This window comes from Mesocricetus auratus, unplaced genomic scaffold (genome assembly GCF_017639785.1).
Source record: "Mesocricetus auratus isolate SY011 unplaced genomic scaffold, BCM_Maur_2.0 Super-Scaffold_15014, whole genome shotgun sequence".
Lineage (NCBI taxonomy): Eukaryota > Metazoa > Chordata > Mammalia > Rodentia > Cricetidae > Mesocricetus > Mesocricetus auratus.
Genome location: NW_024429186.1, coordinates 42451039 through 42477408, shown reverse-complemented (window position 1 = coordinate 42477408; position 26370 = coordinate 42451039). Strand labels below are relative to the sequence as shown.

The 26370-nt window shown below is 40.1% G+C and overlaps 1 protein-coding gene across 8 annotated transcripts in view; it reads left to right on the top strand.

The window, feature by feature from the left end:
- Nucleotides 1-26370, top strand: part of Syt16 (synaptotagmin 16) — a 243825-nt gene that overhangs the window by 131598 nt on the left and 85857 nt on the right. The window lies entirely within an intron of this gene.

Here is a 26370-nt window from a genome sequence, read left to right as displayed (position 1 = left end):
ACACTCCAAGAATACTTCTCACAGCGTCTCACTGGGACATGATATGGGATGACAGTAGATGAGGGATCTTTGAAATAGGATAGCTTCATCTGCTTTTAGCCTGGAATGATAAGGACATAGTTCATAAAAGTTGCCTATGACACTTTATGTTGTCAAAACTGAGAACAAAGTGGGGATTTAATAAAAACGCCATGGATATGACATAAATGTAATTAAGTCTGGGAAAGCTATGGCCGTGTGTTTCAGCATAAATTGTCCATGGTTCTAATACTCTAACCTGTAGAGAGGCCATCCCACCTGGTTAAGAGACAAAGGCAAATGGTAGGCTGAGGTGAGGGGTGGGATATACTCGTCATGTGTGCATTCATAATCCATGCATATTAGATTATTCATACCCAGACAAAGTCATTACTTCCTTTCTTGTTAGATACCATATTGTCTTTCTATTTGTTTTCAGTGATTCTTCCTAGTGTCATCTTTTTAGGGGAGGATCTTACCAGCCATGTGGGATCTTAATGTTTAAGGTAACAAAAGTATCCCATTTTTGCAACACTTTTCTTCTCTCTGTGTGTGAGCTTGCGTGTGTGTGTGTGTGTGTGTGTGTATGTATGTGCTGTTATGTACATGTATGATTATGCATGTGATGTTCAGACACTGAGTGCCTTCCTTAATTGCTTTCCATCTTTTTTTTTTTGTTTTACGAGACAGGGTTTCTCTGTATTGTTTTGGAGGCTGTCGGTCCAGCCGGGACTCGAACTCACAGAGATCCGCCTGCCTCTGCCTCCTGAGTGCTGGGATTAAAGCATGCGCCACCACCGCCTGGCGCTTTCCATCTTTTCTGAAACAGGGTCTCTCACCAAACCTGGAGCTTGTGTATTCAGCTATACTATGTGGTCAGCAAGTCCCTTGAATCCTCCTTCCACTGTCCGCCCCGATACTATGATTATAAATATACACCGTACCCAGCTATTTCTATGGGTTCTGGGAATCCAGACTCAGATCATCATTTTTCAATAGCAAGCTGCTTATTGACTGAGGCCTGCCCCCACCACCCACAATGATTTCTTGATTCTTATTTGATGAGTTGGTAAAACCAGGCAGGCAAATATTCTTTCTGAAAGACTAACTATAAATGATCACAGTTTCGAGTCTTCTAAAATATTATTTATAAAATATTGGTAGAATTTTAGATTTGAGTTGAAATTGTTTTCTGATTTTATAAATTTCTTGCCTAATTTGAATTGTATCTGAAATTAATGTGAATTTGTCTTAATAGATGCTCAACGGTTATTTTTCTGATTAATTTTCATAACTGTAAAATCTAAATGTAAACATTAATTAAACCCAACTTTCAAGTGAGACAATGGAGACCGTGGTGTGACTTTCCCATTGTACCTGCAGTGGTGAGCCCTGCATTAGCTGTGAGGCAGGATGAGGCAGAAGGGAACTAATCACTCTGAGAGGCAGCCACTTTACTTTCTTTTTATAGTTGCAGAACGTTACCTAAATTCCACATTTGGGAAGAAGCAGTGTTTAGGTGGTCTGATCTTAGAGTTTACATGTACACAGACTTGTTCTTTACTCCCTATTAAAATACGATTTACCTAAGATGAAAGTCATCTTAGCCTACTGTTTTGTTACTGTTTGGAGCATATTGTAGCCACAAGTAAGGTAGGGAGCAATCTGATCACTGCAAAGAATCCCCACACAGCTCTCTGTGGGCAATCGTTTACCTGCAGATGATGGCAAACATGATGATATTTTTTTTCTGGCTCTGTTACTCTTTGTGTTTTTAGAATGTCATCTAAATGAAATGATGGCGTTGGTACCCTTTGAAATCTGGCCCCTATCACTTATTATAACACATTTGAGATTTGCACATCTTGTTGGTCCTTTATGTTGTTGAATCCTGTCCCACTGGATGCACACACTAGTTTGTTAATTGGTTTGTCCATCAAGGGATAGTTCACTTGTCCCTAGTTTTATTTCCTCCTAAGATTCAAACTCATTCATCCTTGCTCTTGTCTGGTTACACTGGATAGTCTCTCTATTAAGATGCCAAACAAGAGTGATGGGAGTGGGTTTTCTTGTCTTCGTCCTAAACTTAGCATAAAGCTTTTGTGACTACTTCATGGCTAGACACAGGTTAAAGAAGTTCCCGTGTGTACTAGATGACTTTTGGCAAAAGAGAGTATGGAATTTGGTTAAGCAATTTTGTGCCAAACTAAAATATCCACATGAATCTTTTTGTTTGCTATGTTGCAGTGAGTTGCATTGTCTCTGAGATGTTGAACTAGTCTGATGTAGCTTGCAGAAAATACTTCTGGTTGTGCTGTTATTATTTTCATACATTGATGCATTTGACTGAGGACTTTTTCATGTATTGTCATCAGGGATTTTGATGTGTGCTCATCTTTTGTGGTACTGTGGATGAAACCCAGAGTCTTGAACAATCGACAAGCACTCTTTTTTTTTTCTTTCATTTTTATTCTTTACTACTAAGGATGGTATTATTTTTGATTCAACTCTAAATAATTCAACAAATACTTCCTTAAAAACCAAGAAGATGAATTGTCATCTCAAGGTTCTTGCAGACATGAAAGGAAAACTGGAAATACAGCCTGTACTCTCTGAGTTTGCAGTTAAAATGAGAACCAGACATAAACACAGATTTGCACGCAGGTGTACAAAAGGCATAGGGTAACTATGCACAGAGACTTAAATGTGCTTTGGAGATGTATGGTAAGAAAAACAAATCTTAATTCTGCTTGCAGGGGCCTGAGAGGAAATTCATGGTAGAGGACATGGAAGGCACAGTGAATGTTTTCAACAGTGGTAGAAAACATCAGGCTGGGAGCAGAGATAGTGACAACACCAGGATGACAACAACCATGGCGCCCAGGGAGGAGGATGGGGGCTGTCTGGGATGTCTCAGGGCTGCAATGGAAGTCCAGCAATGCACACAGAGAGCCAGTGTGGCCAGATGTTTTGAAGAGACTTTTCACTAATACTGGGAAAGGTGTCTGATCTGTGCCCTATCCTCTAGCTAAGCTGGAGAGCTACTGTGACAGCTTAAACCAGTGTCCCCTCCAAATGATTTTCTTTGTTGAAAATAGTTTTTTTTCATACAGTATGCTCTATTTATCATTTTCTCTCACCCTATGCCTTCCAGTTCTCCCTTCCCAACTGAATCCACAACCTTTCTCCTTAGAAAGCAAACAGATATCCAAGGGATAATAATAAAATAAGATAAATCAGAATATGAAGAAAACAATCAAACAAGAAAAAGAACAACAAATAAAAAGCACAATACATGTATATAGATACAGAGATAACACAGGCTTGCACACCCAGGAATCCCCTAGTAATCCCAAACTGGAAGCTATAATATACATGCAAAAGACCTATAAGACAGAAGAAAAACCAAGGCAGAACAAAAAGCCTTGCCTCGATGTAGCATTACGAGATAAAGAGCCTCCAAAGACACTGCTGGGCATGCGGCCTGCCTTTGAGTAGTTTGTTTCCCCAGTGAGAACTCCCTAGGAGAAAACTAATTTTTCATTTGTAACTGGCTATCAGTTGGAGATGGCGTCTGGGTTAGGAAAGGGGGTGTGTATCCATTTCCCCCAGTTCTAGGACCCCGTCTGGTGCAGACCCCTGCAGGCCTTGTTCATACTGGTACAGAAAGTTCACGTGTGCCCAGTCCCGATGGTCTAGAAGGCCTTGATTCCTTGGTGTCCCCCTATCCCCTGGGTTTGCCATCTTTCTTCCCCTTCTGCAGCTTCCTGAGGGGAGGGATTTGATGGAGGCATCCATTTTAGGGCTGAGTGTTCCAAGGTCTCCACTCTATACATCATGTCTGACGGTAGGTCTTTGTATTTGTACCCACATGCAGGAGAAAGGTTCTCTGATGACTGAACCGAAGACTGATCTGAGTACAGGACAATGTCATTAAGGAGTCATTTTATTGCTATGTTCCTTTAACAGAACAGTACTATTTAGATTTCCCCTAGGCCCCTGGCCTGTCTAGTCTCAGATTCTTAGCCACCCAACCAGCATCGGGCGTGGGTTCCATCTCATGGAGTGGGCATTAAATCAGATATTGGTTGGTTACTCCCACAAGCTGTGTGCCATTATTGTACTAGTGTATCTTTGGAGGCAAGTCATCCGTGTAGGTCAAATGGCTTGTAGCTGGGTTTACCTTTCACCTTTGGAACCATGCAAATTACCTTTCTGTACAATGAACATTAGTCTGTAGGGGTGAAGGCTCTAGGTAGGCACCAGTTTAATCCCTCTCTGTGTTCAATGAATTGTCTAGGTGTTTTTGAATAGGCATTCTTGATTTTAGCATCTGTGTGATGTTCATGTCCTAAAATTACTTCAGAAGTGTTTGTCCTTCTTTCAGTTCAGAAAGTTTGTGTAGGTTTATTGTTTGTTAGCATTCAGTAGATTTTTTTTAAACCAAGAGCTTTATTTGTGTGTGTATGTATGAGAGAGACAGAGACAGAGACAGAGAAGGAGGGGTAGGAGAGAGAGAGAGAGCATGAGAGATGAGAGCAAGCATGTGGAATTCAGAGGACATCTTGGGGGAATCCATTCTCTCCTTCCCTGCATGGGTCCCAGGGATGGAACTCATATTGTCATGCTTGGTGGCAAGCACCTTTATCCACTGAACCATCTTATGGGCCTCCAATTAAGGCATTTGAGCCCAGAATTTTGTGTGGGAAGGTCTCAGAATAAGAATTCAATTGATAGATATTAGATTATCTTGGTTTTATTTTCTTAAGTGATTTTTGCCATTTTGTGTTTTTCAAGGACATTTTCATCTATATTATTGAATTTATGTTATGCTATTTCTTTACTACCTAATATTTTTAGGTTTTAAAGTGACATTTAAAGTATTTTTGAATTGGTCTGCTATAGAGAGAATTGTCTGAAATTTTATCTATATTTTCTGCAAGAAACTACCTTTTATTTTTTATTGTTTTTTCTCTATTTTTGGTTCTTAATTTCATTGGTTTCTATTATGCTTATTATAATGTGTTTTTTTATTTTTAATGAAAATGAAACTTAGGATACAAATTCCCCTCTAAGCAATGTGTTATCTGAATTCAACAAACAACAGTGTGTTGTTTCTGATTTCATTCTGAATTAAAATAGTTTATAATGCACACCCCTTTGCTTACTCTTTCATATGGCCGTTATTTAAAACTATGTAGATTAGATTCCAAACACGGAATATTCCAGGTTCTTTTCTGTGGTTGATTTCTCATTTCATCGCACAATGGCTTGAGCTTATACTTTGTATGACTTAAGTTAAAAAAAATTAACATTTGTGGTTGAGGATTTAGTTCAGTGCTAGTGGCTCTGGGTTTGGTCCCAAGTTCTGGGAAAAAAAAACTTCAGATTTTGTTCTGTTAACCTGAGTGTGTGTTGACTTGCTGACTGTTTTATGTGCACTTGACTAGGCAGTATTCTGTGTGCTCAAAGTGTGATGTATAAATACAGCTATATAACATGTTGTCTGCGGGGTTTTACCACATTTTCTAATCCTTGTTTGATGTCTACTGATTTCTGTGGGGTGAGGATACCGATTTTTGTTCTATTGATTACTGAAAGAGAGGTATGGGACTCTGTAACTCAAGTTATTGATTTGGCAATTTCTCTTTTCCATTTCTGTCAGGTTTTTGCTAATGTAACCTGGAACTCTGTCATTGATACAGACACATTTTAGAAACTTGTCTATGATTGGAAGTCTTTGTTATCCTGTAATGTGTCATTTTTATCCCTTGTGATGTTTCTTGTCCTAATCTCTGTTTTGCTATTAATATGACCACTCCAGCTATTTACATTTTGAAGTTTAATGTCGCACAATATAGTCCTTTTTATTTCTAACCCCCCTCCTCTGTGTGTGTGTGTGTATGTGTGTGTGCACGCGCACGAGTGTGTGTGTATGTGAGTGGGGTACCCACGAAGGCTTGAATAGGGTACTGGGCTTCTTAAAGCCAGGGTTACAGATAAACCTCAATATTGGTGCCAGGAACCAAACTTGGGTCCTCTGGAAGAAGAGCAAGCATGCTTAACTACAAACCCACCTTTCCAGGGACAATACAGCCCTTTTAACTTCTTTAAACCAATCTATATTTACTGAGAGTTTCTTACAGCATAAACTTAAGCCATTTTAAGCTAGTCTGGAAGTCTTTCACTTTAATGTGCGTGCTTGTAATCAATTGCCTGTCATCAGTGTAGTTACTGATGCTGTTAAAATTTAATTCCTTTCATCTAATCTTTGCATCTTTCAGTCTTTTCCTGTTTTCTTTTGAAGAAAACGTTTCTATAATCCCACCTTGTATCCACCCTGGTTTTTCTTAGAAAACATGTAAGGTCATTCTGGGATTTAAGTGTCCATCTTTCACTAATTTCAGTCTATCATGAGATAGCACCATACTACTACATATGCAGCACGATGCTGCTGCAGGCGCACACTCCAAGTTTTCATTTATATCCTTTGTCTTATTAATATTGATGTATTTGACTTTTCCTCATGAAAAACACATTGATTCTGTGTAGCTTTAGACTATCACTTATCTCTCGTGATGTTTAAAATGGAAAAATAATTTTACATCTACCTCATTTCTGCCACTTGAAGCATGCTTTACTTTTTCCTTTGAAAGAATATTTCTGTGACCTTTGTCATTCATTCAACTCAAAGCAGTATTCACTTAAACATTTTCCATGTACATATATGCTGCAAATGAATGGTCTCAGCTTTGTTTTTCATTTTGAAGAGTATCATGTATTTAAAAATGTTTTAGGTGTGTTTGGTGGAATCCTTTCTGAACCCCAGACTTGGCACTCCTTTGTTTTCTGTGTCTGTCTTGTGAGAAGTGTGCTGTATCCTCACAGGTGTTTCTCTGAACATAGTCCTGTCCCTTCCCATTGCAAAGCTTTGTTTAAGAAGTTTTTATTTAATCTTTGAGAGTGTCACCCAATATATTTTGATCACATTCATTCCCTTATACCCATCTTCTCCAAAATCCGCCTGACAACACCCAAACTTCATATTCTTTCTCTCTTGAAAAAACAGAAACAAAAATAAAAATGTAGCATTGTTTTCAGTAGCATGTTTCTGGAGTTTGTGTGCATGTGTGAGTGTACATATGTATGCATATCTTGTTAAATTTGCTTTTGTTGGTGGTGTCTAAGCTTGGGCCTATCTATGTAGATGGAAAAAGTTCTTCTGAAAAATTGTTGTCTGTCTGTCTGTTATTTTTTTCAGGTACTTTTTCTAGTCGGTTCTCTCTGGCTCTTTCTCCTAGTGTTCATCCATTTGATATTAACCTGCAGCCCTTGGAGATTCTCTGTATATCTCTGTATATGTCTCCAGATGTTGCTTTGTTGAGTAAGGTTGTTTTGGCTATCTTGGATCTTTTGTTTTTCCATATGAAATTGATTATTGTTCTTTCAAGATCTGTGAAGAATTGTGCTGGTATTTTAATAGGGATTGCATTGAACCTGTAGATTGCTTTCGGATTTACTATATTGCTCCTACTTATCCAAGAGTATGAGATATTTTTCCATTTTCTGATGTCTTCTTTAATTTCTTTCTTTAAAGACTCAAAGTTCTTGCTATACAGGTCTTTCACTTGTTTAGTTAGTGTTACCCCAAGGTATTTTATGTTGTTTGTGGCAATTGTAAAGGGTGATGTTTCTCTGATTTCTTTCTCAGCCCTTTTATCATCTGTATATAGTAGGGCTACTGATTTTCGTGAGTTGTATCCTGCCACTTTGCTGAAAGTATTTATCAGCTGTAAGAGTTCCCTGGTAGAGATTTTTGGATCACTTATGTAAAATATCATATCATCTGCAAATAGTGAAAGTTTGACCTCTTCATTTCCAATTTGTATCCCCTTGATCTCATTTTGTTGTTGTATTGTTCTATCTAGAACTTCAAGTACAATATTGAAAAGGTATGGAGAGAGTGGACAGACTTGTCTTGTTCCTGATTTTAGCAGAATTGCCTTGAGTTTCTGTCCATTTAGTTTGATGTTGGCTGTTGGTTTTCTGTATATAGCTTTTATTATGTTTAGGTATGTTCCTGTTATCCCAGATCTTTCCAAAACCTTTATCATGAAGGGGTATTGGATTTTGTCAAAGGCTTTTTCTGCATCTAGTGAGATGATCATGTGATTTTTGTTTTTCAGCTTGTTTATATGGTGGATTACATTGATGGATTTTCGTATGTTGAACCATCCCTGCATCCCTGGGGTGAAACCTACTTGATTGTGGTGAATGATTGTTTTGATGTGTTCTCGGATCCAATTTGCCAGTATTTTATTGAGTATTTTCGCATCAATGTTCATGAGGGATATTGGCCTGAAGTTCTCTTTCTTAGTTGTGTCTTTGTGTGGCTTGTGTATCAAGGTTATTGAAGCCTCGTAGAAAGAGTTTGGCAAAGACCCTTCTGCTTCTATTGTGTGGAATACTTTGAGAAGAATTGGTATAAGCTGTTCTTTGAATTTCTGGTAGAATTCTGCACTGAGGCCATCTGGACCTGGGCTTTTTTTTGGTTGGGAGACTTTTGATGACTGCTTCTATTTCCATAGGGGTTATAGGTTTATTTGAATTGCTTATCTGTTCTTGATTTAATTTTAGCAAGTGATAACTATCCAGAAAATTGTCCATTTCTTTAAATTTTTGAATTTTGTGGAGTACAGGTTTTCAAAGTATGACCTGATGATTCTCTGAATTTCCTCAGAGTCCGTTGTTACGTCCCCCTTTTGGTTTCTGATTTTCTTAATTTGCATGTTCACACTCTGCTATTTGGTAAGTTTGGACAAAGGTTTGTCTATCTTGTTGATTTTCTCAAAGAACCAACTCTTCATTGCATTGATTCTTTGCATTGTTTTCCTAGTTTCTACTTTATTGATTTCAGCCCTCAATTTGATTATTTCCTGGCATCTACTCCTCCTGGGGGAGTTTGCTTCTTTGTGTTCTAGAACTTTCAGCTGTGCTATTAATTTTCTGGTATGACTACTCTCCAGTTTCTTCATGTGGGCACTTAGTGCTGTGAACTTCCCTAATAACACTGCTTTCAAAGTGTCCCATAGGTTTGGGTATGTTGTGTATTCATTCTCATTGAATTCTAGGAAGTCTTTAATTTCTTTTTTTATTTCTTCTTTGACTCAGGAATGGTGCAGTTGTGCATTATTCAATTTCCATGAGTTTGTAGGTTTTCTGAAATTTGTGTTGTTGTTGAATTCTAATTTTAACGCATGGTGGTCTGATAAGATGCATGGAGTTATTCCAATATTTTTTGTACCTACTGAGGTTTGATATGTTGTCAAGTATGTGGTCAATTTTTGAGAAGGTTCCATGTGGTGCTGAGGAGGTATATTCTTTTTTATTTGGATGGAATGTTCTATAGATGTCTGTTAATCCCAATTGGGTCATAGCTTCTATTAGCTCCTTTGTTTCCTTGTTAATTTTCTTCCTCGTATTCCTGTCTAGTGGTGAGAGTGGGGTGTTGAAGTCTCCCACTATAAGTGTGTGGGGCTTTATATGTGATTTAAGTTATAGTAATGTTTCTTTTACCAACAAGGATGCCTTTGTATTTGGGGCATAGATGTTCAGAATTGAAACTTCATCTTGGTGGATTTCGCCTGTGATGAGTATGTAATGACCTCCTTCATCTCTTTTGATTGATTTCATTTTAAAGTCTAATTTGTTAGATAATTAGGATTGCTACCCCTGCTTGTTTCTTGTGTCCATTTGATTGAAAAATCTTTTCCCAACTTTTAACTCTGAGGTAATATCTGTCTTTGAGGCTGAGGTGTGTTTCTTGTATACAGCAGAAGGATGGGTTCTGTCTTCGAATCCATTCTGTTAGCCTGTGTCTTTTTATAAATGAGTTAAGACCATTAGTATTGAGGGATATTAATGATCATTGATTGCTTATTCTTCTTTGATTTGGAATGGTTGTTGTTGGTGGAATTATGTGTGGAATTCCACCCCTTTTTTCTTTTGGCTGTTGGTAAGGTGGGATTATCTAATGCCTATATTTTTCTGGTTGTAGTTAACTTCCTTGGGTTGTAGTTTTCCTTCCAGAACTTTCTGTAGGGCTGGATTAGTGGATATGTATTGCTTGAATCTAGTTTTGTCATGGAATATCTTGTTTTCTTCATATATCATGAGGAAAGCTTTTCTGTGTATAGTAATCTGGGCTGGCATCCATGGTATCTTAGTGTTGGTAGAGTATCTATCCAGGACTTTCTGACTATCAGTGTTTCTATGGAGAAGTCAGGTGTTATTCTGATAGGTTTGTCTTTATATGTTACTTGACCTTTTTCCTTAGCTGCTCTTAATATTCTTTCTTTATTCTGTATATTTGGGGTCTTGGTTATTATGTAGTGTGGGGACATTTTTTGTGGTCCACTCTATTTGGTGTTCTGTAAGCTTCTTGTACCTTCATTGGCATGACTTTCTTTAGGTTGGGAAAGTTTTCTTCTATGATTTTGTTGAATATATTTTCTGCCCCTTTGAGGTGGTTTTCTTCACTTTCATCTATACCTATTATTCTTAGGTTTGGTCTTTTCATGGTGTCCCATATTTCCTGGATGTTTTGTGTTAGGGATTTGTTGGACCTAAGATTTTCTTTGGTCCATGAATCTATTTCTCCTAGTGTATCTTCAACACCTGAGATTCTCTCTTCCATGTCTTGTATTCTGTTCGTTATGCTTGCATCTGTGGTACCTGACCATTTGCCCAGCTTTTCTATTTCCAGCCTTCCTTTAGATTGTATTTTTTTATTGTCTCTATTTCAGTTTTCAACCCTTGCACTGTTTGAATTGTTTCTTGCAGTTTTTTCTTTGTCTTTTCATCTATTTGATGCATTTTTGAATGTTTTGGTTTGTTTTTTTTTCTTCCATTTCCTGCCTTTTTTCGTTTGTTTTTTCTTCCATTTTTTGCATTTTTTGCTTTGTTTTTTCTTCCATTTCTTGCATTTTTGGTTTGTTTTTCTGTTGCTGAGTGTGTTTTTGTATTGTCTTTTCCTCATCTCTTCTTCTAGTGGGTGCAGAAGGAGCCCCTTACTGGTCTGGTAGTTAGGGGACCAGAGTTCTCTTTGGGTCGGTGCAAGCAAGTCCAATACTCTGGTAGTTCTCTTCCTGGTCCCTAGTCCTGTTCCCATGGGTGGAGAAAAAGATCGGGAATCTGGGATGGGTAGGCCCCCATTGGTGGTCTGCAGGCACTGGTCCCCTTGTCCCATCGGTGGAAGAGAAGACCAGGAATCTGGGGTGTGTGGCTCCCACCAGGAGGGGAGGCTCTGTAGCCTTGTGGTAACAGTTTTAAACATATCATTCATGTACTTCAAATTCCCCATTTCATCATCCAACCACTGTAATCCAGTAATATTTGAAGTAAAGATCTTGATCATTTTGCCTCTTAGTAGGTAAGAGAATTTTAAAAAATTATCACATGATTTATGACTAAAGATAAAACATGGTATGTAGGGAAGGAAAACAGGCCTGTCTAGTGTTGGGCCTTTACTGTAAGAGAGTCTCAGAGTCAGAACTCAAGTGTGTTCTCATTTTGGTGTTGTCAGCCTCGGTGTAGTGTAGACCTCAAAATCCTCAATTTGTTCCTTTATATCCTCAATTTGTTCCTTTATATAAGGAAACTTGTTTGCTAGAGGGTTTTGTTAAAACCGGGCTTGTGGTCACACTTGCTTTCTTCTTCCCTTGTTTCCATGTGGGTCTCTCTGTTGCCCTTCCCACAGTGGTCTCTCTCTGTCTTCACTCTGTCTGCTAGTGGACTGATGTATGCTTGTGGTTACTCTGCCAGGTTCTAGGGCAGCACCAGTCTCAGGCAGACTCTGTCTTCCTGGCTCAGGGCTCAGGACCTTCTGGCTTGACTTTCTTCCAGCTGTAGGGAATTTTTCATATTCCCACACCACACCTTCTTCCTGTCCTTCCCCAGAAGTCCGTATTCCATTGTTTTTATTGACCCTCATGTGTGTCTCCCTGTGGTCAAAGAACACCAGGGTCTGGGGCCCCTCCTGGAGGGACAGTGGGCCTTTACATATTTTTATGCACGTTGGGCCATTCTTAGCACAGCTTCCCCACTCTCCATGACTGAATACTGGTAGTCGTCACCTCCCTTCCTGCTCTGTCCCCAGTCTTTCTTATGACCTGGAAATATGAGTTTAACTCCCCTCACTGGCTGACCCAGCATCTGCCATGCCAGCAAGGACTGCTGGTAAAAAAGTTATCCCCTCCTTACCATCAGATTGGCTGATTGCTTTATGACCTCTTTCTGGTTAGTTTAATCAATGGTATCATTCCACAGAAACCTGGTTTTTTTATTATTACTTAAAGGAAAACCTATTTTTCCCCCAATGTCCCACTTCTTAAAGAGAAGCTAAACTTCAAGTTGGTGTATGGAGCAGTACACCCTGAGCTTGAACTGGACCTTCTTATCAAGTTGGGTAGTGTGTTTGGATGGAGGGATGAATGAATGAGAAGATGGTGTCACACCGAAGAGTTCTGAATTGCACGGGAGATACATCTAGCTAGCTAGTCCCCTTAGCGTGTTTATAAAAAGTTACGGTTACACATATGGTAACCCCTGAGATTATCTTGTCAGAGGTGACCAGCTAAGAATCTGCATAGCAGATGATCCAGGCTTTTGAACTGTGAGGGTGAGTCAGGACTTAATAGGTGGGTGGAGACAGAAGGGCACTCCAGAGGTAGGAAATCACAAACGTGCATGAACGCTAACATGTAGACAGGCTGACAACCCTGGGTCGTGGTGCTAGGGCTCAGGCCCTTGTGTTTCCTGTGCTAACCGTTTGGCCTTTCTCCTGCAAGCAGCTGAGAATTACACAAAAGGTCGTAAGGGTGATACCAGAGAGCTGGGGTTTAGAATAGCTCTAACATCAGTTCTGAAACAAGTCTAAAGGAGCAGTGTATACTAGGGGGCTATACAGTAGCTTAGTAAGTCAGCACGAACCTGTGACAGCAGATGGCTGCCAGTGTGCTGTCACCGCCCCACCAGGAAGGCATTGCATAAAGAAGTCTTTGGTATGGCTTTGCAGTTTGGTGGACATTTCTCCCACTAGATGCAGAAGTCCAGGTCCTAGACACCTTCTCAGGATAAGCGAGAGTCAGTGTCTCTAGGCACTGAGGACCAGAGAAAGGACTAGAGTGTTCTTGAGAGAAGGGATGGGGAAAGTTAAGTTTCCTCTTTCTTCTTGGGAAGGGAAGCCTTCAAATCAACCTTACCATTTTGACTTTGGATCCCACCCACCCCTTCCCATTTCACAGGGAGTAAGGAGCCATAGGAGATACTGGAGGCAACCACACACGTGGAGGCCAAGGCTGGACATCTGCAAAGAGAGATGCTCTACCATGGCCTCTCTTAATCACATGTGTGCAGAGTATCCCACCACACCCAAAGTGCTGTGGGAAACTGGCAGGCACAAAAGACACAAGCCATGGGCTCTTCATTCAGCTTCTTCAAGGCTGTGTCATTTGTCTAATCTGTTCCCAAGGATCCAAAACTGTTTTCAAAACCCCGACTCTTGGGTATGGGGGGATTGATTTGTAGTGTGGCCTTTGAGTGAGACAGTCTTGTTAGTCCAGAAAAGTAACTGGAGGAACACTACTAAGTTGCCTCCAGGGAACCTCCACTTTTCTCTCTTTCCTGAGGTGAAATGACCTATGCATTTACTCCAATTGCCTTTTGGCTATTGAGAAAATGCTCCTGTTTGTCTTTTCTCAGAATAAACACAGAGCCACACTAGGATTCGTGACCAGATGCTCGGTCGTACAGATGTTAAGATACCTGAGGGTTTAAAAGGTATATATATATATTAGCTATGAGTTAATATCTTAAAGAAGCTTCCTGTACTCATTTCTCCCCACCCCATCATTACACAGGGGTAGTGTAAGCCATTCTGCTGAAGAGAGCTATCTGGAGGGAGGCGAGAAAAGTCAGCATCCTAATCTAAGATTTATGTGCACTTTTTGAAAAGCCTTATCAAGCTTGCTTTTCCCATTTAATCTTGAGTTCTTTTCATAATGTCGTATCTTGATTTTATGTTCCTTAATGTGCCACATTTTTCTGCACAATAGATTTTAAGCTAAATTGGCCCAAAACAAGAGGGATGCTGAATGCTTTTTGTAACCATGGAAACATTTCTGGGCACTTACCGAGGACCTGGCTGCCAGTAGTAAATGTAACAGAGAAAATAGACACGCTTCATTTAGCAGTTGCTGATGATTAAGAGGCAGAGAGAGTACTTACAGTGACATCCCAAGATAGGCTTTTTGGTTTAAAGACCTGATCCAAACACAGACTTCCCATCAGAAAAGCAGCTGTGACACCCTTGATATGTCACAGGAAGGAGTTCTAATCATGTTTGAAAATCATTTTTGTTTTCAGCTTTTCACTTGAGATTTGTGTGTGTGTGTGTGTTTTAAACCACATATATTTGTTTCCAAGAAATATGCTTGCTATTTCCTGAAATAGCCTGCTAATGGAATTAATGTCTTTCAAGTCCATTGCCATATAGAACTTTAGAAACAATCTTTGGCGAGATGGAATGTATTTAAAAGATGGAACAGCAGGCTTCTGGTGCATGGTGACATAATTTGACTTTCTAGCCAGGTTTCTGTACTAGAGTGAGGTAATGTGGAAGAAAAACATCTTACCACGTTCTTAGTTTATGGCTAATGTCAACCATCATGGATGGGTAGCCTTGGGATTGTTGGTAGCAGTTAGGAATAAGTGGTGTCAGATATTACAGTGCAGCCAATTCAACTTCAGCCAGGCTTCATATTCTCTGTAGGATGTGTGACTACATGAGAGCTGTCTCTTTCTTCCCCTTCTTCCTTCCTTTGCAAAGTTGGAACTTTGTGTTGTCACTGATGGGTGTGACAGCAAGCCTGTCCCACACTAAATTTATCTTCATTTATTAGTCCTGCTTTCACAGCATTTGCCAGCAAGTTTCTCTGTTATCCAGAAGCAGTTAGGGAAAAGGTTTATTATTCTGCCACACTTCGAGGATCTATCCTCTGGAACTCAGTTTCCTTGATACTCCATTCTGCACATTTTGGAACAGCTCACTAACCATTAGTGATGTTCGAGGAGCTGGCGTGCACTTTTCAGATTTTGGCAAGGACTTTGCCGCTGCTTCTGTTATCTGTTTTTGGAGTTTCATGTCATTCTTTGAGGAAATGTCAAGGATGTAACAGAAGTTTCAATGAACAGAAATTTGAGGCTGGAGATATGGGTCAACCATTAAAGGCTGGGCTCATAGCCAAAAATATATAAAATTTGAAGGTCTAATTTATGGCAAGAATCAAAGTATGGGTCACATATTTCTGACCCTGATTTCTGTTTGTTACTATGATAGGATGCTGGGAAAATGGAAGGGTAAGTCTAAGCAGCATAATACAGTTCCCTCCTACTTTTCCCTGCTCACTGTTATTAGGAATGGATTAGAGGAAGTTAAGGTAAGTTACAACCCAAATAAGCTTCAACTCTATCAGTTCCCAAGGGACCACAAATTCTTCTGTAGTTGTGGATTCAGTTAATGCAAACTTTTTAGAAGTTTTCTTTGCTCTTGTAATGTATTCAGGGTTGCCCTGATTTTCAGTTAGCCAATCTAAAGGAAGGGGGCACTGGGCCCAGTCAGGGGCCATGAGCTTCCTGACATGTCCTCTCACTATGTCTTCATGCTGAGGGGAGACTCTTGCTTGCTGTGTTTAGTTTTTCAATACCATGGCTATACATGCACTGTCCCCCACCCCCACCCCGCACTGTCTCTTCTATCAGAATCCGCTCCTTCCCCACTGAAACCCCTAAGACTCTTGTCTCCATAGAAGAGCCTTCCGATGAGAAGCGTGTCTGCACTGTGATTTAAGCTGTCCTTCTCTCTAGATTCCTGCTGATGATGCCGAGGGGGAAGTCTGGGTCCCTACTAATGGAGTTCTGAGTGCTCTTTATATTTCTTAGCTTTTAAATCCATTTGTGAAACACTTCAAAAGCATAGAAAAATATAGAGGAATATCACAAATCTGTCACATAACTTGACCATGTCTTAGCATTTTGCTATATTTAATTCAGATTTATTATAAAGAAGCCATCTAGGCCAGATGAAAATAAAGTCCCCTAGAGATCCTCTTTGCTCACTAGGGGTTGAACACGTCTATATTTGGGGATTATGATTCCAGCTGTGTTTTTATTCTTTTGCTGACAAGTGTATGTATCTATAAGCTATACATGCTTTGGGGGATGCTTATATGAGTGTATGTACTTAGAGATCAGAGGACACCCTCGGGTGTCATCCTCAGGAGACATGGTACTCACTGATCTGAGTGTTCCAAGGAGGTTAGGCTGGCTGCCAACAAACCCCAGTCACCCCCTGTCTTCACCTCTTTGGTGCTGGGATTGCATGTATATCACCACACATGGAAAAACATATTCCTGCATGTTTCCAAAGCTTATACAAATGATATAATATTGAGCATACCCTGTAACTTGCTCTCTTCTCCTGTTCAGTGCATGTTTTGAGTTATATTGATGTATGAAGATTGGTTGATGTCACCTGATTTTGTAGTGTTAGTCAACCAGTCATCAAGCTATTCTTCATGCTAACATGGATATATCAGTGAACATGTACACTGGAGTTCATTTTTATAGAGACACAATTCTAGTTCAGTTCTTTCTTAAACTAGGACATTTCTTCCTTGGTTGTGGTTCTTTAAATAAATTGCCATTACCTCTTGTTTTTTCCTTGGGTGGTTCAAATTGGTTCCTGTTCCCCTGTAGCCAAGAGAGTTGTAATCAATAGAGTACATTAGTCACTTAAAGAATCTAACTTTTAGAAATTGTGTAGTTTTCCACAGTGTGTTTAAATAATGAATAAGTGATTGAGAACAGGAAGCAGTGATACTTAATTTAGGATGTGTACAGGCACCTTTGAAATGTAAAATGGTCTTACCCATACGACTGTCCAAATGTCTAAACAAGGACATCAAAGGACATCTCACAAAGCCTCAGCCTTGCACACAGAAGTATAGAGAACAGAGAAAAACTGGAAGCAGGAGAGGTGGTCTTCCCCAAGGAAGAGTACACTAATTGGTTGTCCAGTGCCAAGTGGTCTGAAAATATACATACACATAATATTATATGGACTGACTATGTTATACTTAGGGATATATGTGAATATATCTATACATATATACATGCAACAGCAATCTAGTGAAAAAAGAGGCTATGGATTTGAAGGAAAGTGGGGAGTGGTATATGGGAGTGATTGGAGGGAGAAAAGGGGAGGGAGAGAAATGTATTATAATCTTTAAAATAAAAAGAAATCTATGGATTTACCTATCTTCAAAACTACATAGCAGAATGCACTCTTTGAAATGTGTATGGAATTTCTTGGGTATATGGACTTCCTGAAATTCATCTGTTGTACTAAGATTAAAATCTACTGAGTTTGTACGAGTAGACTAAATAATGCCTCAGGGACTCCTGTAGTTTAGACCTAGGATGTCTCTGAAGTCCCATGTTTATATTCCCTAGCTTGATTACTGTAAGGTGGTATAATCTTTAAAGAGGCAGGGTTTCCTAGGTCACTGATGGTGTGCCCTGGAAGGATGGGGGGACCCCTGTCCCTTTATGGTTTTGCATTTGTCCTTGAAGTGAGCTGACTTACTTCACCGTGTCCTCCTTGCTACCACAAACTTTCCCCACGGCAGCAAACTGACTGTCCTGAAACCTAAACCCATGATCCAAGAAAAAACTTCTCTCTTTCCAACTTGATTAATGCATTTGTTACAGTAATGAAGATGTGACTGGCATAGGAGAGTCAACCATTGTGCTATTATATTTGTAATTTGGGGGTAAGCTTGAATACTCAATCAATCTTTGTGCATGGGACTTTTATCCTGAAGTTCAACTTGTCTTTGGGGTATAGTCTCTTTCCTATTATCTCAAATTTCTTGTTTATCTTTCCTTCTGGGTTCGCTCAATTCTCAAGCTTCATGATAATGAGATGGCTGCTAAATACCCCTTTAAAAAATAAGATATGCTGGGTGGTGGTGGCGCACACCTTTAATCCTAGCACTCGAGAGGCAGAGGCAGGCGGATCTCTGTGAGTTCAAGGCCGGGCTGGACTGACAGCCTCTAAAACAATACAGAGAAACCCTGTCTCGTAAAACCAAAAAAAAAAAAAAAAGGTATTTGGTTACAATTTTGTAGAGAAAAATATCCCCAAATTCTGGAAATTACGAACACAAGTATTGGAATCTGTACCACCTGGTTTGGTTTTGCATGGCTGCACTTGAATTATGTGGCACATAATAGTGGTAACTAAAGTCATGGAGATGGGATACTCTGGTTAGCCAGGCCTAGGTCTCATGCCACTTCTGGAGATAGAAGTAGAAGGACCTTTTCCAGAAGCATAGTTTGAAAGTGAAGTGAGGGAAAAGATGCAAATAAAGACTCTAGAATCTGGGAGAATAGACGCTGTATTGCATGAGCAGTTATGCTGGAGTTGTCTGTCATGCGTCTTGCCACTGTTCTTATTTTGTGTTTTGGTTTGGCTTACAAGTTAGTTTCAGGAGTAAGTCTAGATTTCTATGTCATTGCATGTACCTTATGCCACCACAGGTGCCAGAAACAGCTGCCTTCTGGTACAAATGGATGCATGTCTGCCAAACAAGGCAAAACAATATCTCATCTGCTACCCAGCATCATTTGTCACTGATGATTCAGTTCATAGTTCCCTTGGATGTTCAAAAATGTCCCAAAAGTCTTTCCTGTCTGAGGTAACTACACAGAATCTGTTTTAGTTAGCTACAGCTGTGTAACAGGTCATCCAAAAGCTTACTGGTTTGAGCACACATTTGTTTCAGTTTTTGTAGGTAGGGGTCTGGGTACATTTTAGCTGAGTCTTCTGCTCAGGTGTCATAAGGCTTCAGGAAAAGGTCTGCTGGGTTGGGTTATTATCTGGGCTTTGGAAGGAGGAAAGTCCACTTCAAAACTCCTTCAGGTGCTTGGAAGATTGGACGCTCCTGCAGATACAAGACCGAGAGTGCCAGATTCCCTACCTGCATTTCCTAGAGGCCACCTACACCTCCTTCTGCAAGATAGAGTCTGATAGCAAGAAGGCCATGTTATGTAATACAGTCATGGGTATGGCATCCTGCTACATCTGTCCTATTCTACTGGTACAAGCAAATCACAAATAGTATCACTCAAGGGGAGGGAATCAAACAAAGATGTGGACAGTAGAATGTGGGCTATGGTGGTCTGCTTACTACTGGATCCTAGGTTGCCATTTAAATGGAGAAATGGCATGAAAAGAAAACAGTACTAAAATATCTTCTTGTGAGTTATTTGTTCTCATGATTTTTTTTTCAATGTGGAAAATGGTATTTTTATCTTGAAAGGCAACTGCTATTTTATCTTGGCTGTTCTGCAAATGGTACATTCAGGATCCGTTCTTAAGAAGCCTTTGGGTAGAAGCTAGATCTGTGGACTTAAATTGGTTTTGAAATCATAAGCAGTGTAAAAAGAAGCAGATTTCACAGAAAAAACTAACACATGGTTTCTTATGGAAAATCCCCAAGCTGGGAGACTATGCCATGAGTCTTTATTGGTTTGGCAGATCACTTGAGGTGAAGACCTTCTCAGTTGCTAGTATCAGTACTAATAGATACAGTACCTATAAGTATTTGTCAAACTGTACCTACAATTATGGGCTAGATATGTTACAAATATTTTTAAATTGTCATAACTTCTTAAAGTATGAGCAGGATAATGATAGATTGTTATCTCCTCTTTAAAAGAAAATATTTTTAGGGAAGTAATTGCTCAGCATCTCTAGTGATAAAGAAACTGGGGTTCCAAACAACATGTATCTAATTCATATCAGGCTATTGTCTGGAAGTGGGATGAAGCTCTCCCATACCCATCCTTTTCTTCTATTGGTTGAAGTCTTAACTCAGTAACAGTTACTAGCAACAAAGAAATTTCTAGGCATTATAGTTTCTTTTTTTTTAAAGAAAAACTTCATTTTTTAAATTTATTGTTTTGTATGTATGGTGTGCATGTATGAGGTGTGTGTGTGTGTGTGTGTGTGTGTGTGTGTGTGTGCGCGCGCGCGTGCGTGTGTGTGGTCTATATGCCATGGCTGTCAGGCAGAGGTCAGAGGACAACTTTGTGGAGTATGCTCCCCTTTACTTTTATGTGAGCCTTGAGCTGGAACTCAGATTGTCTGACTTGAGAAGCAAATGCCTTTACCCGCTGAGCCATCTCCCTGACCCAGCATTGTAGGTTCTACTAGTGAACTTAAATAAGTGTGTGGTTTAGGGAATTCATGTGGAAAATATCTTCTCCCTTCTTTAATTCTTATTATGGTCTGAATATGAAATGCCCCTCACTGGCTTGTGTGTTAGGGCCTAGGTCCCCATCTTGTAGTGCTATTTTGGGGAACGCTCTGAGAACTTTAGCACTGGGGGCCTTACCTGGAGGAGGTGTCATTGGAGGAAGGTCCTTGGAGGCATCTTGTTCCTGGCTCCTTCTTTCTCTCTGCTTCCTGCTGCACGGAGGTGGACTGTTTTGCCAAATAATCCTCTACCCATGTTGTTCTGCCTGAGTTCATGAAGCCAAGTGATCACACACTGAATCTTCTGAAACAGAATGGGCATTTTGCCACAGTGATGAGAAAACCATTCCTCCACTCATTGTGATTTGCCTTCTACTCTACTCCTACAACAAACAGGCGCTTCAGATTGTATGCTCACAATTCCTTCACCGTATAATTTATCACCTCTCCAATTCCACCTAACATTTTGACAGTAAAAGTTGTTGACTATGCTTCCCCTAAAACTCACCCATTATTCGGGTTCTAGGCCCAGCTTGTCCCTGGCTTTCACCTTAGCCCATCCAGTCACTCCTTTCATTTACCTTATACACTTGTCTTACCTCCCACCACATCCTTGTCTCTTATCTGGACTCCTCTAATATCCACTTAGATTCCTTGGGATGATGTCACACACCTGAAGATTCAACATGTTCAAAGTATAATTGGTCATCTTCTGTGATGGAAGTCCAGCCAGTGATGACAGCAAGATAGCAGTCCTTCTCAACTTCTCCTCTACAGTAGATCCCGCCCCAAATTTGTTAGGTCCACCAATTCCAAGGCTACTCTGTCATGTAAAAGCAACTTCTGCCTTCACTATCTTTCTCTGGGTCTTCTGTGTCTCTCTGTCAGTCCATGTTAGTAATGTCCTATCTGCTTTCTTTGTTTTTGTTACTCCCTTGTCTTGGTTCATTTGAAACAGCACCAGATCTCTTTGCCTATGAAAGCATTTCAGCAAAGACACATAGCCTCTAATGATTGTACCTACAGCCTTCCAGCATCTTAAGACACTCTAATGTCCCTCATCCCTAAAACCCTTGGTTTCTTCTCCCTGCCCTTGTGCTTACCTATAGACTGTGAAAAGTGTAACGAGTTGGCTGACTTCCCTTATTCCTCAAGAGTTGGTTGCAAACATCCTCACGTTCCAGAAGCAAGCCTTCCCTGCCTTCCTTCTCCAGTTACTGTCACATTCTACGGGGTTCCTGCCCTGCCCTGTCCTGACAGTTTCTTTGCAGTTCTGGAAAGTACACTGTGCTGATTAGTAATGTACATTTCATGTTGCAATTTTTAAGCATCAGTGATTGTGCTATTTTTTAAAATTTACATCCTGGCACTTAGCACAATATCCATTTCCTGAAGGATAAACAACAACAAAACAAAACAGTGAATTCTTTAATGAGCAAGACCAAACCTAATATTAACTGCTACAAATGGGTCTTATGAAAATTGTCTATATGTGAATATCCCACAAGCAATTATAGATTACAGAAACTGGAAGAATGTAACTCTCCAAGGTTCTTGACATTTTGACACAATATTTACCTTAGGAAGACATCAGGCAAAAGTACAATGACTAACAATTTATCCTGTTTTTCTCTATCCAGGAGCAATGCACATCTAAAAGGCAAGTACTAGGGACTAGTTTTTTTTTGTTCTTTTCACCTGAAAGTTTAGGTGCTGAAATTGAGTTAACCAAGTTGATGGTATTAGGAGGTAGGGGCTTTGGGGATGGGAGTAAATCTGAGGCTCAGGCCTGACCAGCAAAATTAGTGTTATTTCTTTAAGATCCCAAAGAACAGCCTTGCCTCTTCTGCCATGTTGGAAAAGAGAAAGAGCCCTTTAGCTATGATCCAGGAAGTAAATCTTCAGTATCTACTGAATATGCAGGTGCCTTGATCTTGGCCATGTCTTAGTCACTGTTCTATTAATTGTGAAGAGATCCTATAACCATGGCAACTCTTATGAAAGAAAGCACTTAATTTGGAGCTTGTTTACAGTTCCAGAGGTTTAGTCCATTTTTTTCTTTTTTTCAATTTTTTTTTATTTTAAATAGCTTGTTTTACATGTCAATCCCAGTTCCCTCTCCCTCCCCTCCTCCCGCACTCCCCTTTCCCCCCACCCTCCCACCCTATTGCCAAATCCTTCCACATAGGGGATATCAGAGTCTGTCATTTTACTCTGGGTAGGGTCCAGGCACTCCCCTAAGAGTCCAGGCTGAGAGAGCATCCCTCTTTGTGCTATAGGCACACGAAGACTGTTTGTATATCAGGGATAGACACTGATCCACAGCTCAGGGCCCCATAGGTTGCCCAGGCCTTCTCGCTGACACTCACATTTGGGGGGTCCAGATCAGTCCCATGCTGGCCTCCCCACTGTCAGTCTGGGATCCAAGAGCTCTCCCCTGTTCAGATCAGCTGTCTCTGCTGGTTTTGCCAGCCCATTCTTTGCCAATTTGCTCATTGCTCCTCTCTCTCTGTCACTGGGTTCCTTGGGTTCAGTTCAGTGATTAATTGTGTGTTTGCCTCTGCTTCCATCAGTCACTGGATGAAGGCTCCCGGATGGTTATAGACATCAAGTTCATTATCAGGAATGGGCATTCAAGGTGGTCTCTCCACTATTGCTTAGCTTGCCAATTGGTGTCATCCCTTTAGATCACTCGAGGTCGCTCTGGTGCCTGATCTGTATTCGATCCTATGATTCCCTCTTCCCCCTATTCTACCCCCACCCCCTCAACTTCCTTTTCCCCCATGACCAACTCTCTTCCTCTTCACCCCCTCTCTTCTTCCCAGGTCCCACTCCCCCCCCACTCCTCGCCGTGTTCCCCATCCATTCAGGGGATCTTGTCTCCATCCTCTTCTTTGGGTACTATGCATATATGCATATCTTTTAGGTTCTTTCCTGTTTCCCAGACTCTCTATCAGTGGAAGTGCAAACTGGCACTATCCTGATCCATGTCTAAAATCCATATATGAGTGAGTACATACCATGTTTGTCTTTTTGCGACTGGGTTACCTCACTCAGGATGGTTTCTTCCAGTGCTATCCATTTCCCTGCGAATTTCAAGATTCCATTATTTTTTTCTGCTGAGTAATACTCCATTGTGTAAATGTACCACATTTTCTCTATCCACTCTTCAGTTGAGGGGCATCTAGGTTGCTTCCAGGTTCTGGCTATTACAAATAATGCTGCTATGAACATAGTGGAGAAGATGCCCTTGTTGTATGAACTTGCCTCATTTGGATATATGCCTAAGAGTGGAATTGCTGGGTCTACCGATTAATTCCCATTTTCCTGAGGAATCTCCATACCGATTTCCAAAGAGGCTGTATGAGTCGGCACTCCCACCAGCAGTGGAGGAGTGTTCCTCTCTCTCCACATCCTCTCCAGCATAAATTGTCTTCGGTGTTTTTGATTCTAGCCATTCTGACAGGAGTAAGATGGTATCTCAGAGTTGTTTTGATTTGCATTTCCCTGATGGCTAAGGATGTTGAGCACTTTCTTAAGTGTCTCTTGGCCATTTTAGCCTCCTCTACTGAGAATTCTCTATTTAGCTCTGTACTCCACCTTTTAATTGGATCCTTTGGTGTTTTGGAGACTTGTTTCTTGAGTTCTTTGTAAATTTTGGAGATTAGCCCTCTGTCAGATGTAGGGTTAGTGAATATCTTTTCCCATTCTGTGGCCTGCCTTTTTGTCTTTTTGACTGTGTCCTTTGCCTTACAGAAGCTTTTTAGCTTCAGAAGGTCCCATTTGTTAATTGTCGCTCTCAGTGCCTGTGCCACTGGTGTTATGTTTAGGAACCAACTCGTTGAAGAGTATCTCCCACTTTCTCTTCTAAAAGTTTCAGTGTGGCTGGATTTATGTTGAGATCTTTGATCCATTTGGACTTAAGTTTTGTACAAGGCGATAAACATGGATCTATCTGCAGTCTTCTGCATACTAGTACCCAGTTATGCCAGCACCATTTGTTGAAGATGCTTTCTTTTTTCCGTTGTACACTTTTAGCTTCTTTGTCAAAAATCAAGTGTTCATAGGTGTGTGGGTTAAAATTAGAGCTTTCAATTCGGTTCCATTGGTCTACCTGCCTATTTTTGTGCCAATACCAAGCTGTTTTCAGGACTATAGCTCTATAATAGAGCTTGAAGTCAGGTATGGTGATGCCTCCTGAAGTTCCTTTATTGTATAGGGATGTTTTAGCTATCCTGGGCCTTTTGTTTTTCCATATAAAGTTGATTAATGTTCTTAAGAATTGTGATGGAATTTTGATAGGGATTGCATTGAATCTGTAGACTGCTTTTGGCAAGATTGCCATTTTTATTATGTTGATCCTACCAATCCAAGAGCATGGGAGATCTTTCCATTTTCTGGTATCTTCTTTGATTTCTTTCTTTAAAGACACAAAGTTCTTGATATACAGGTCTTTAATTTCCTTGGTTAACATTATCCCCAGATATGTGATGCTGTTTTTGGCTATTGTAAAGGGTGATGTTTCTCTGATTTCTTTCTCAGTCACTTCATCATCTGTATATAATAGAGCCACTGATTTTTTTGAGTTTACCTTGTATCCTGCCACATTGCTGAAGGTGTTTATCAGCTCTAGGAGTAACCTTGCGGAGTTTTTTGGGTCACTTATGTAAACTATCATATCATCTGCAAATAGTGAAAGTTTGACTTCTTCTTTTCCTATTTGTATCCCCTTTATCTCCTTTTGTTGTCTTATTGCTGTAGCTAGAACTTCAAGTACAATATTGAAGAGATATGGAGAGAGTGGACAGCCTTGTCTTGTTCCTGATTTTAGAGGAATTGCTTTGAGTTTCTCTCCATTTAGTTTGATGTTAGCTGTTGGTTTACTGTATATTACTTTTATTATATTCAGGTACATTCCTGTTATCCCTGATCTCTCTAGGACCTTTATCATGAAGGGGTGCTGGATTTTGTCAAAGGCTTTTTCAGCATCTAGTGAGATGATCATGTGGTTTTTCTTTCGCAGATTGTTAATATGGTGGATTACATTGATAGATTTTCTAATGTTGAACCATCCCTGCATTCCTGGGATGAAGCCTACTTGATCATGTTGGATGATTTTTCTGATGTGTTCTTGGATCCAGTTTGCGAGTATTTTATTGAGTATTTTTGCATCAATGTTCATGAGGGAAATTGGTCTATAGTTCTCTTTCTTAGTTGTGTCTTTGTGTGGCTTGGGTATCAAGGTAATTGTAGCCTCGTAGAAAGAGTTTGGCAGTGAGCCTCCTGCTTCTATTGTGTGGAATACTTTGAGGAGTATTGGAATTAGCTCTTCTTTGAATTTCTGGTAGAATTCTGCACTGAAGCCATCTGGGCCTGGGCTTTTTTTTATTTGGGAGACTTTTGATGACTGCTTCTATTTCATTAGGGGTTATAGGTCTGTTTAGATTGTTTATCTGTTCTTGATTTAGTTTTGGCAAGTGATATCTATCCAGGAAATTGTCCATTTCCTTTACATTTTCAAATTTTGTGGAGTACAGGTTTTCAAAGTATGCCCTGATGATTCTCTGGATTTCCTCAGAGTCTGTTGTTATGTCCCCTTTTTCATCCCTGATTTTGTTAATTAGCATGCTCTCCCTCTGTCTTTTGATTAGTTTGGACAGAGGTTTATCTATTTTGTTGATTTTCTCAAAGAACCAACTCTTTGTTTCATTGATTCTTCTCAGTGTTTGTCTGGTTTCTACTTGATTGATTTTCAGCCCTCAATTTGATTATTTCCTGGCATCTGCTCCTCCTCGGGGAGTTTGCTTCTTTTTGTTCTAGAACATTCAGCTGTGCTATTAATTCTCTAGTATGACTGTTCTCCAATTTTTTCATGTGGGCACTTAGTGCTATAAACTTTCCTCTCAGCACTGCTTTCAAAGTGTCTCATAAGTTTGTGTATGTTGTGTCTTCATTCTCATTGAAGTCGAGGA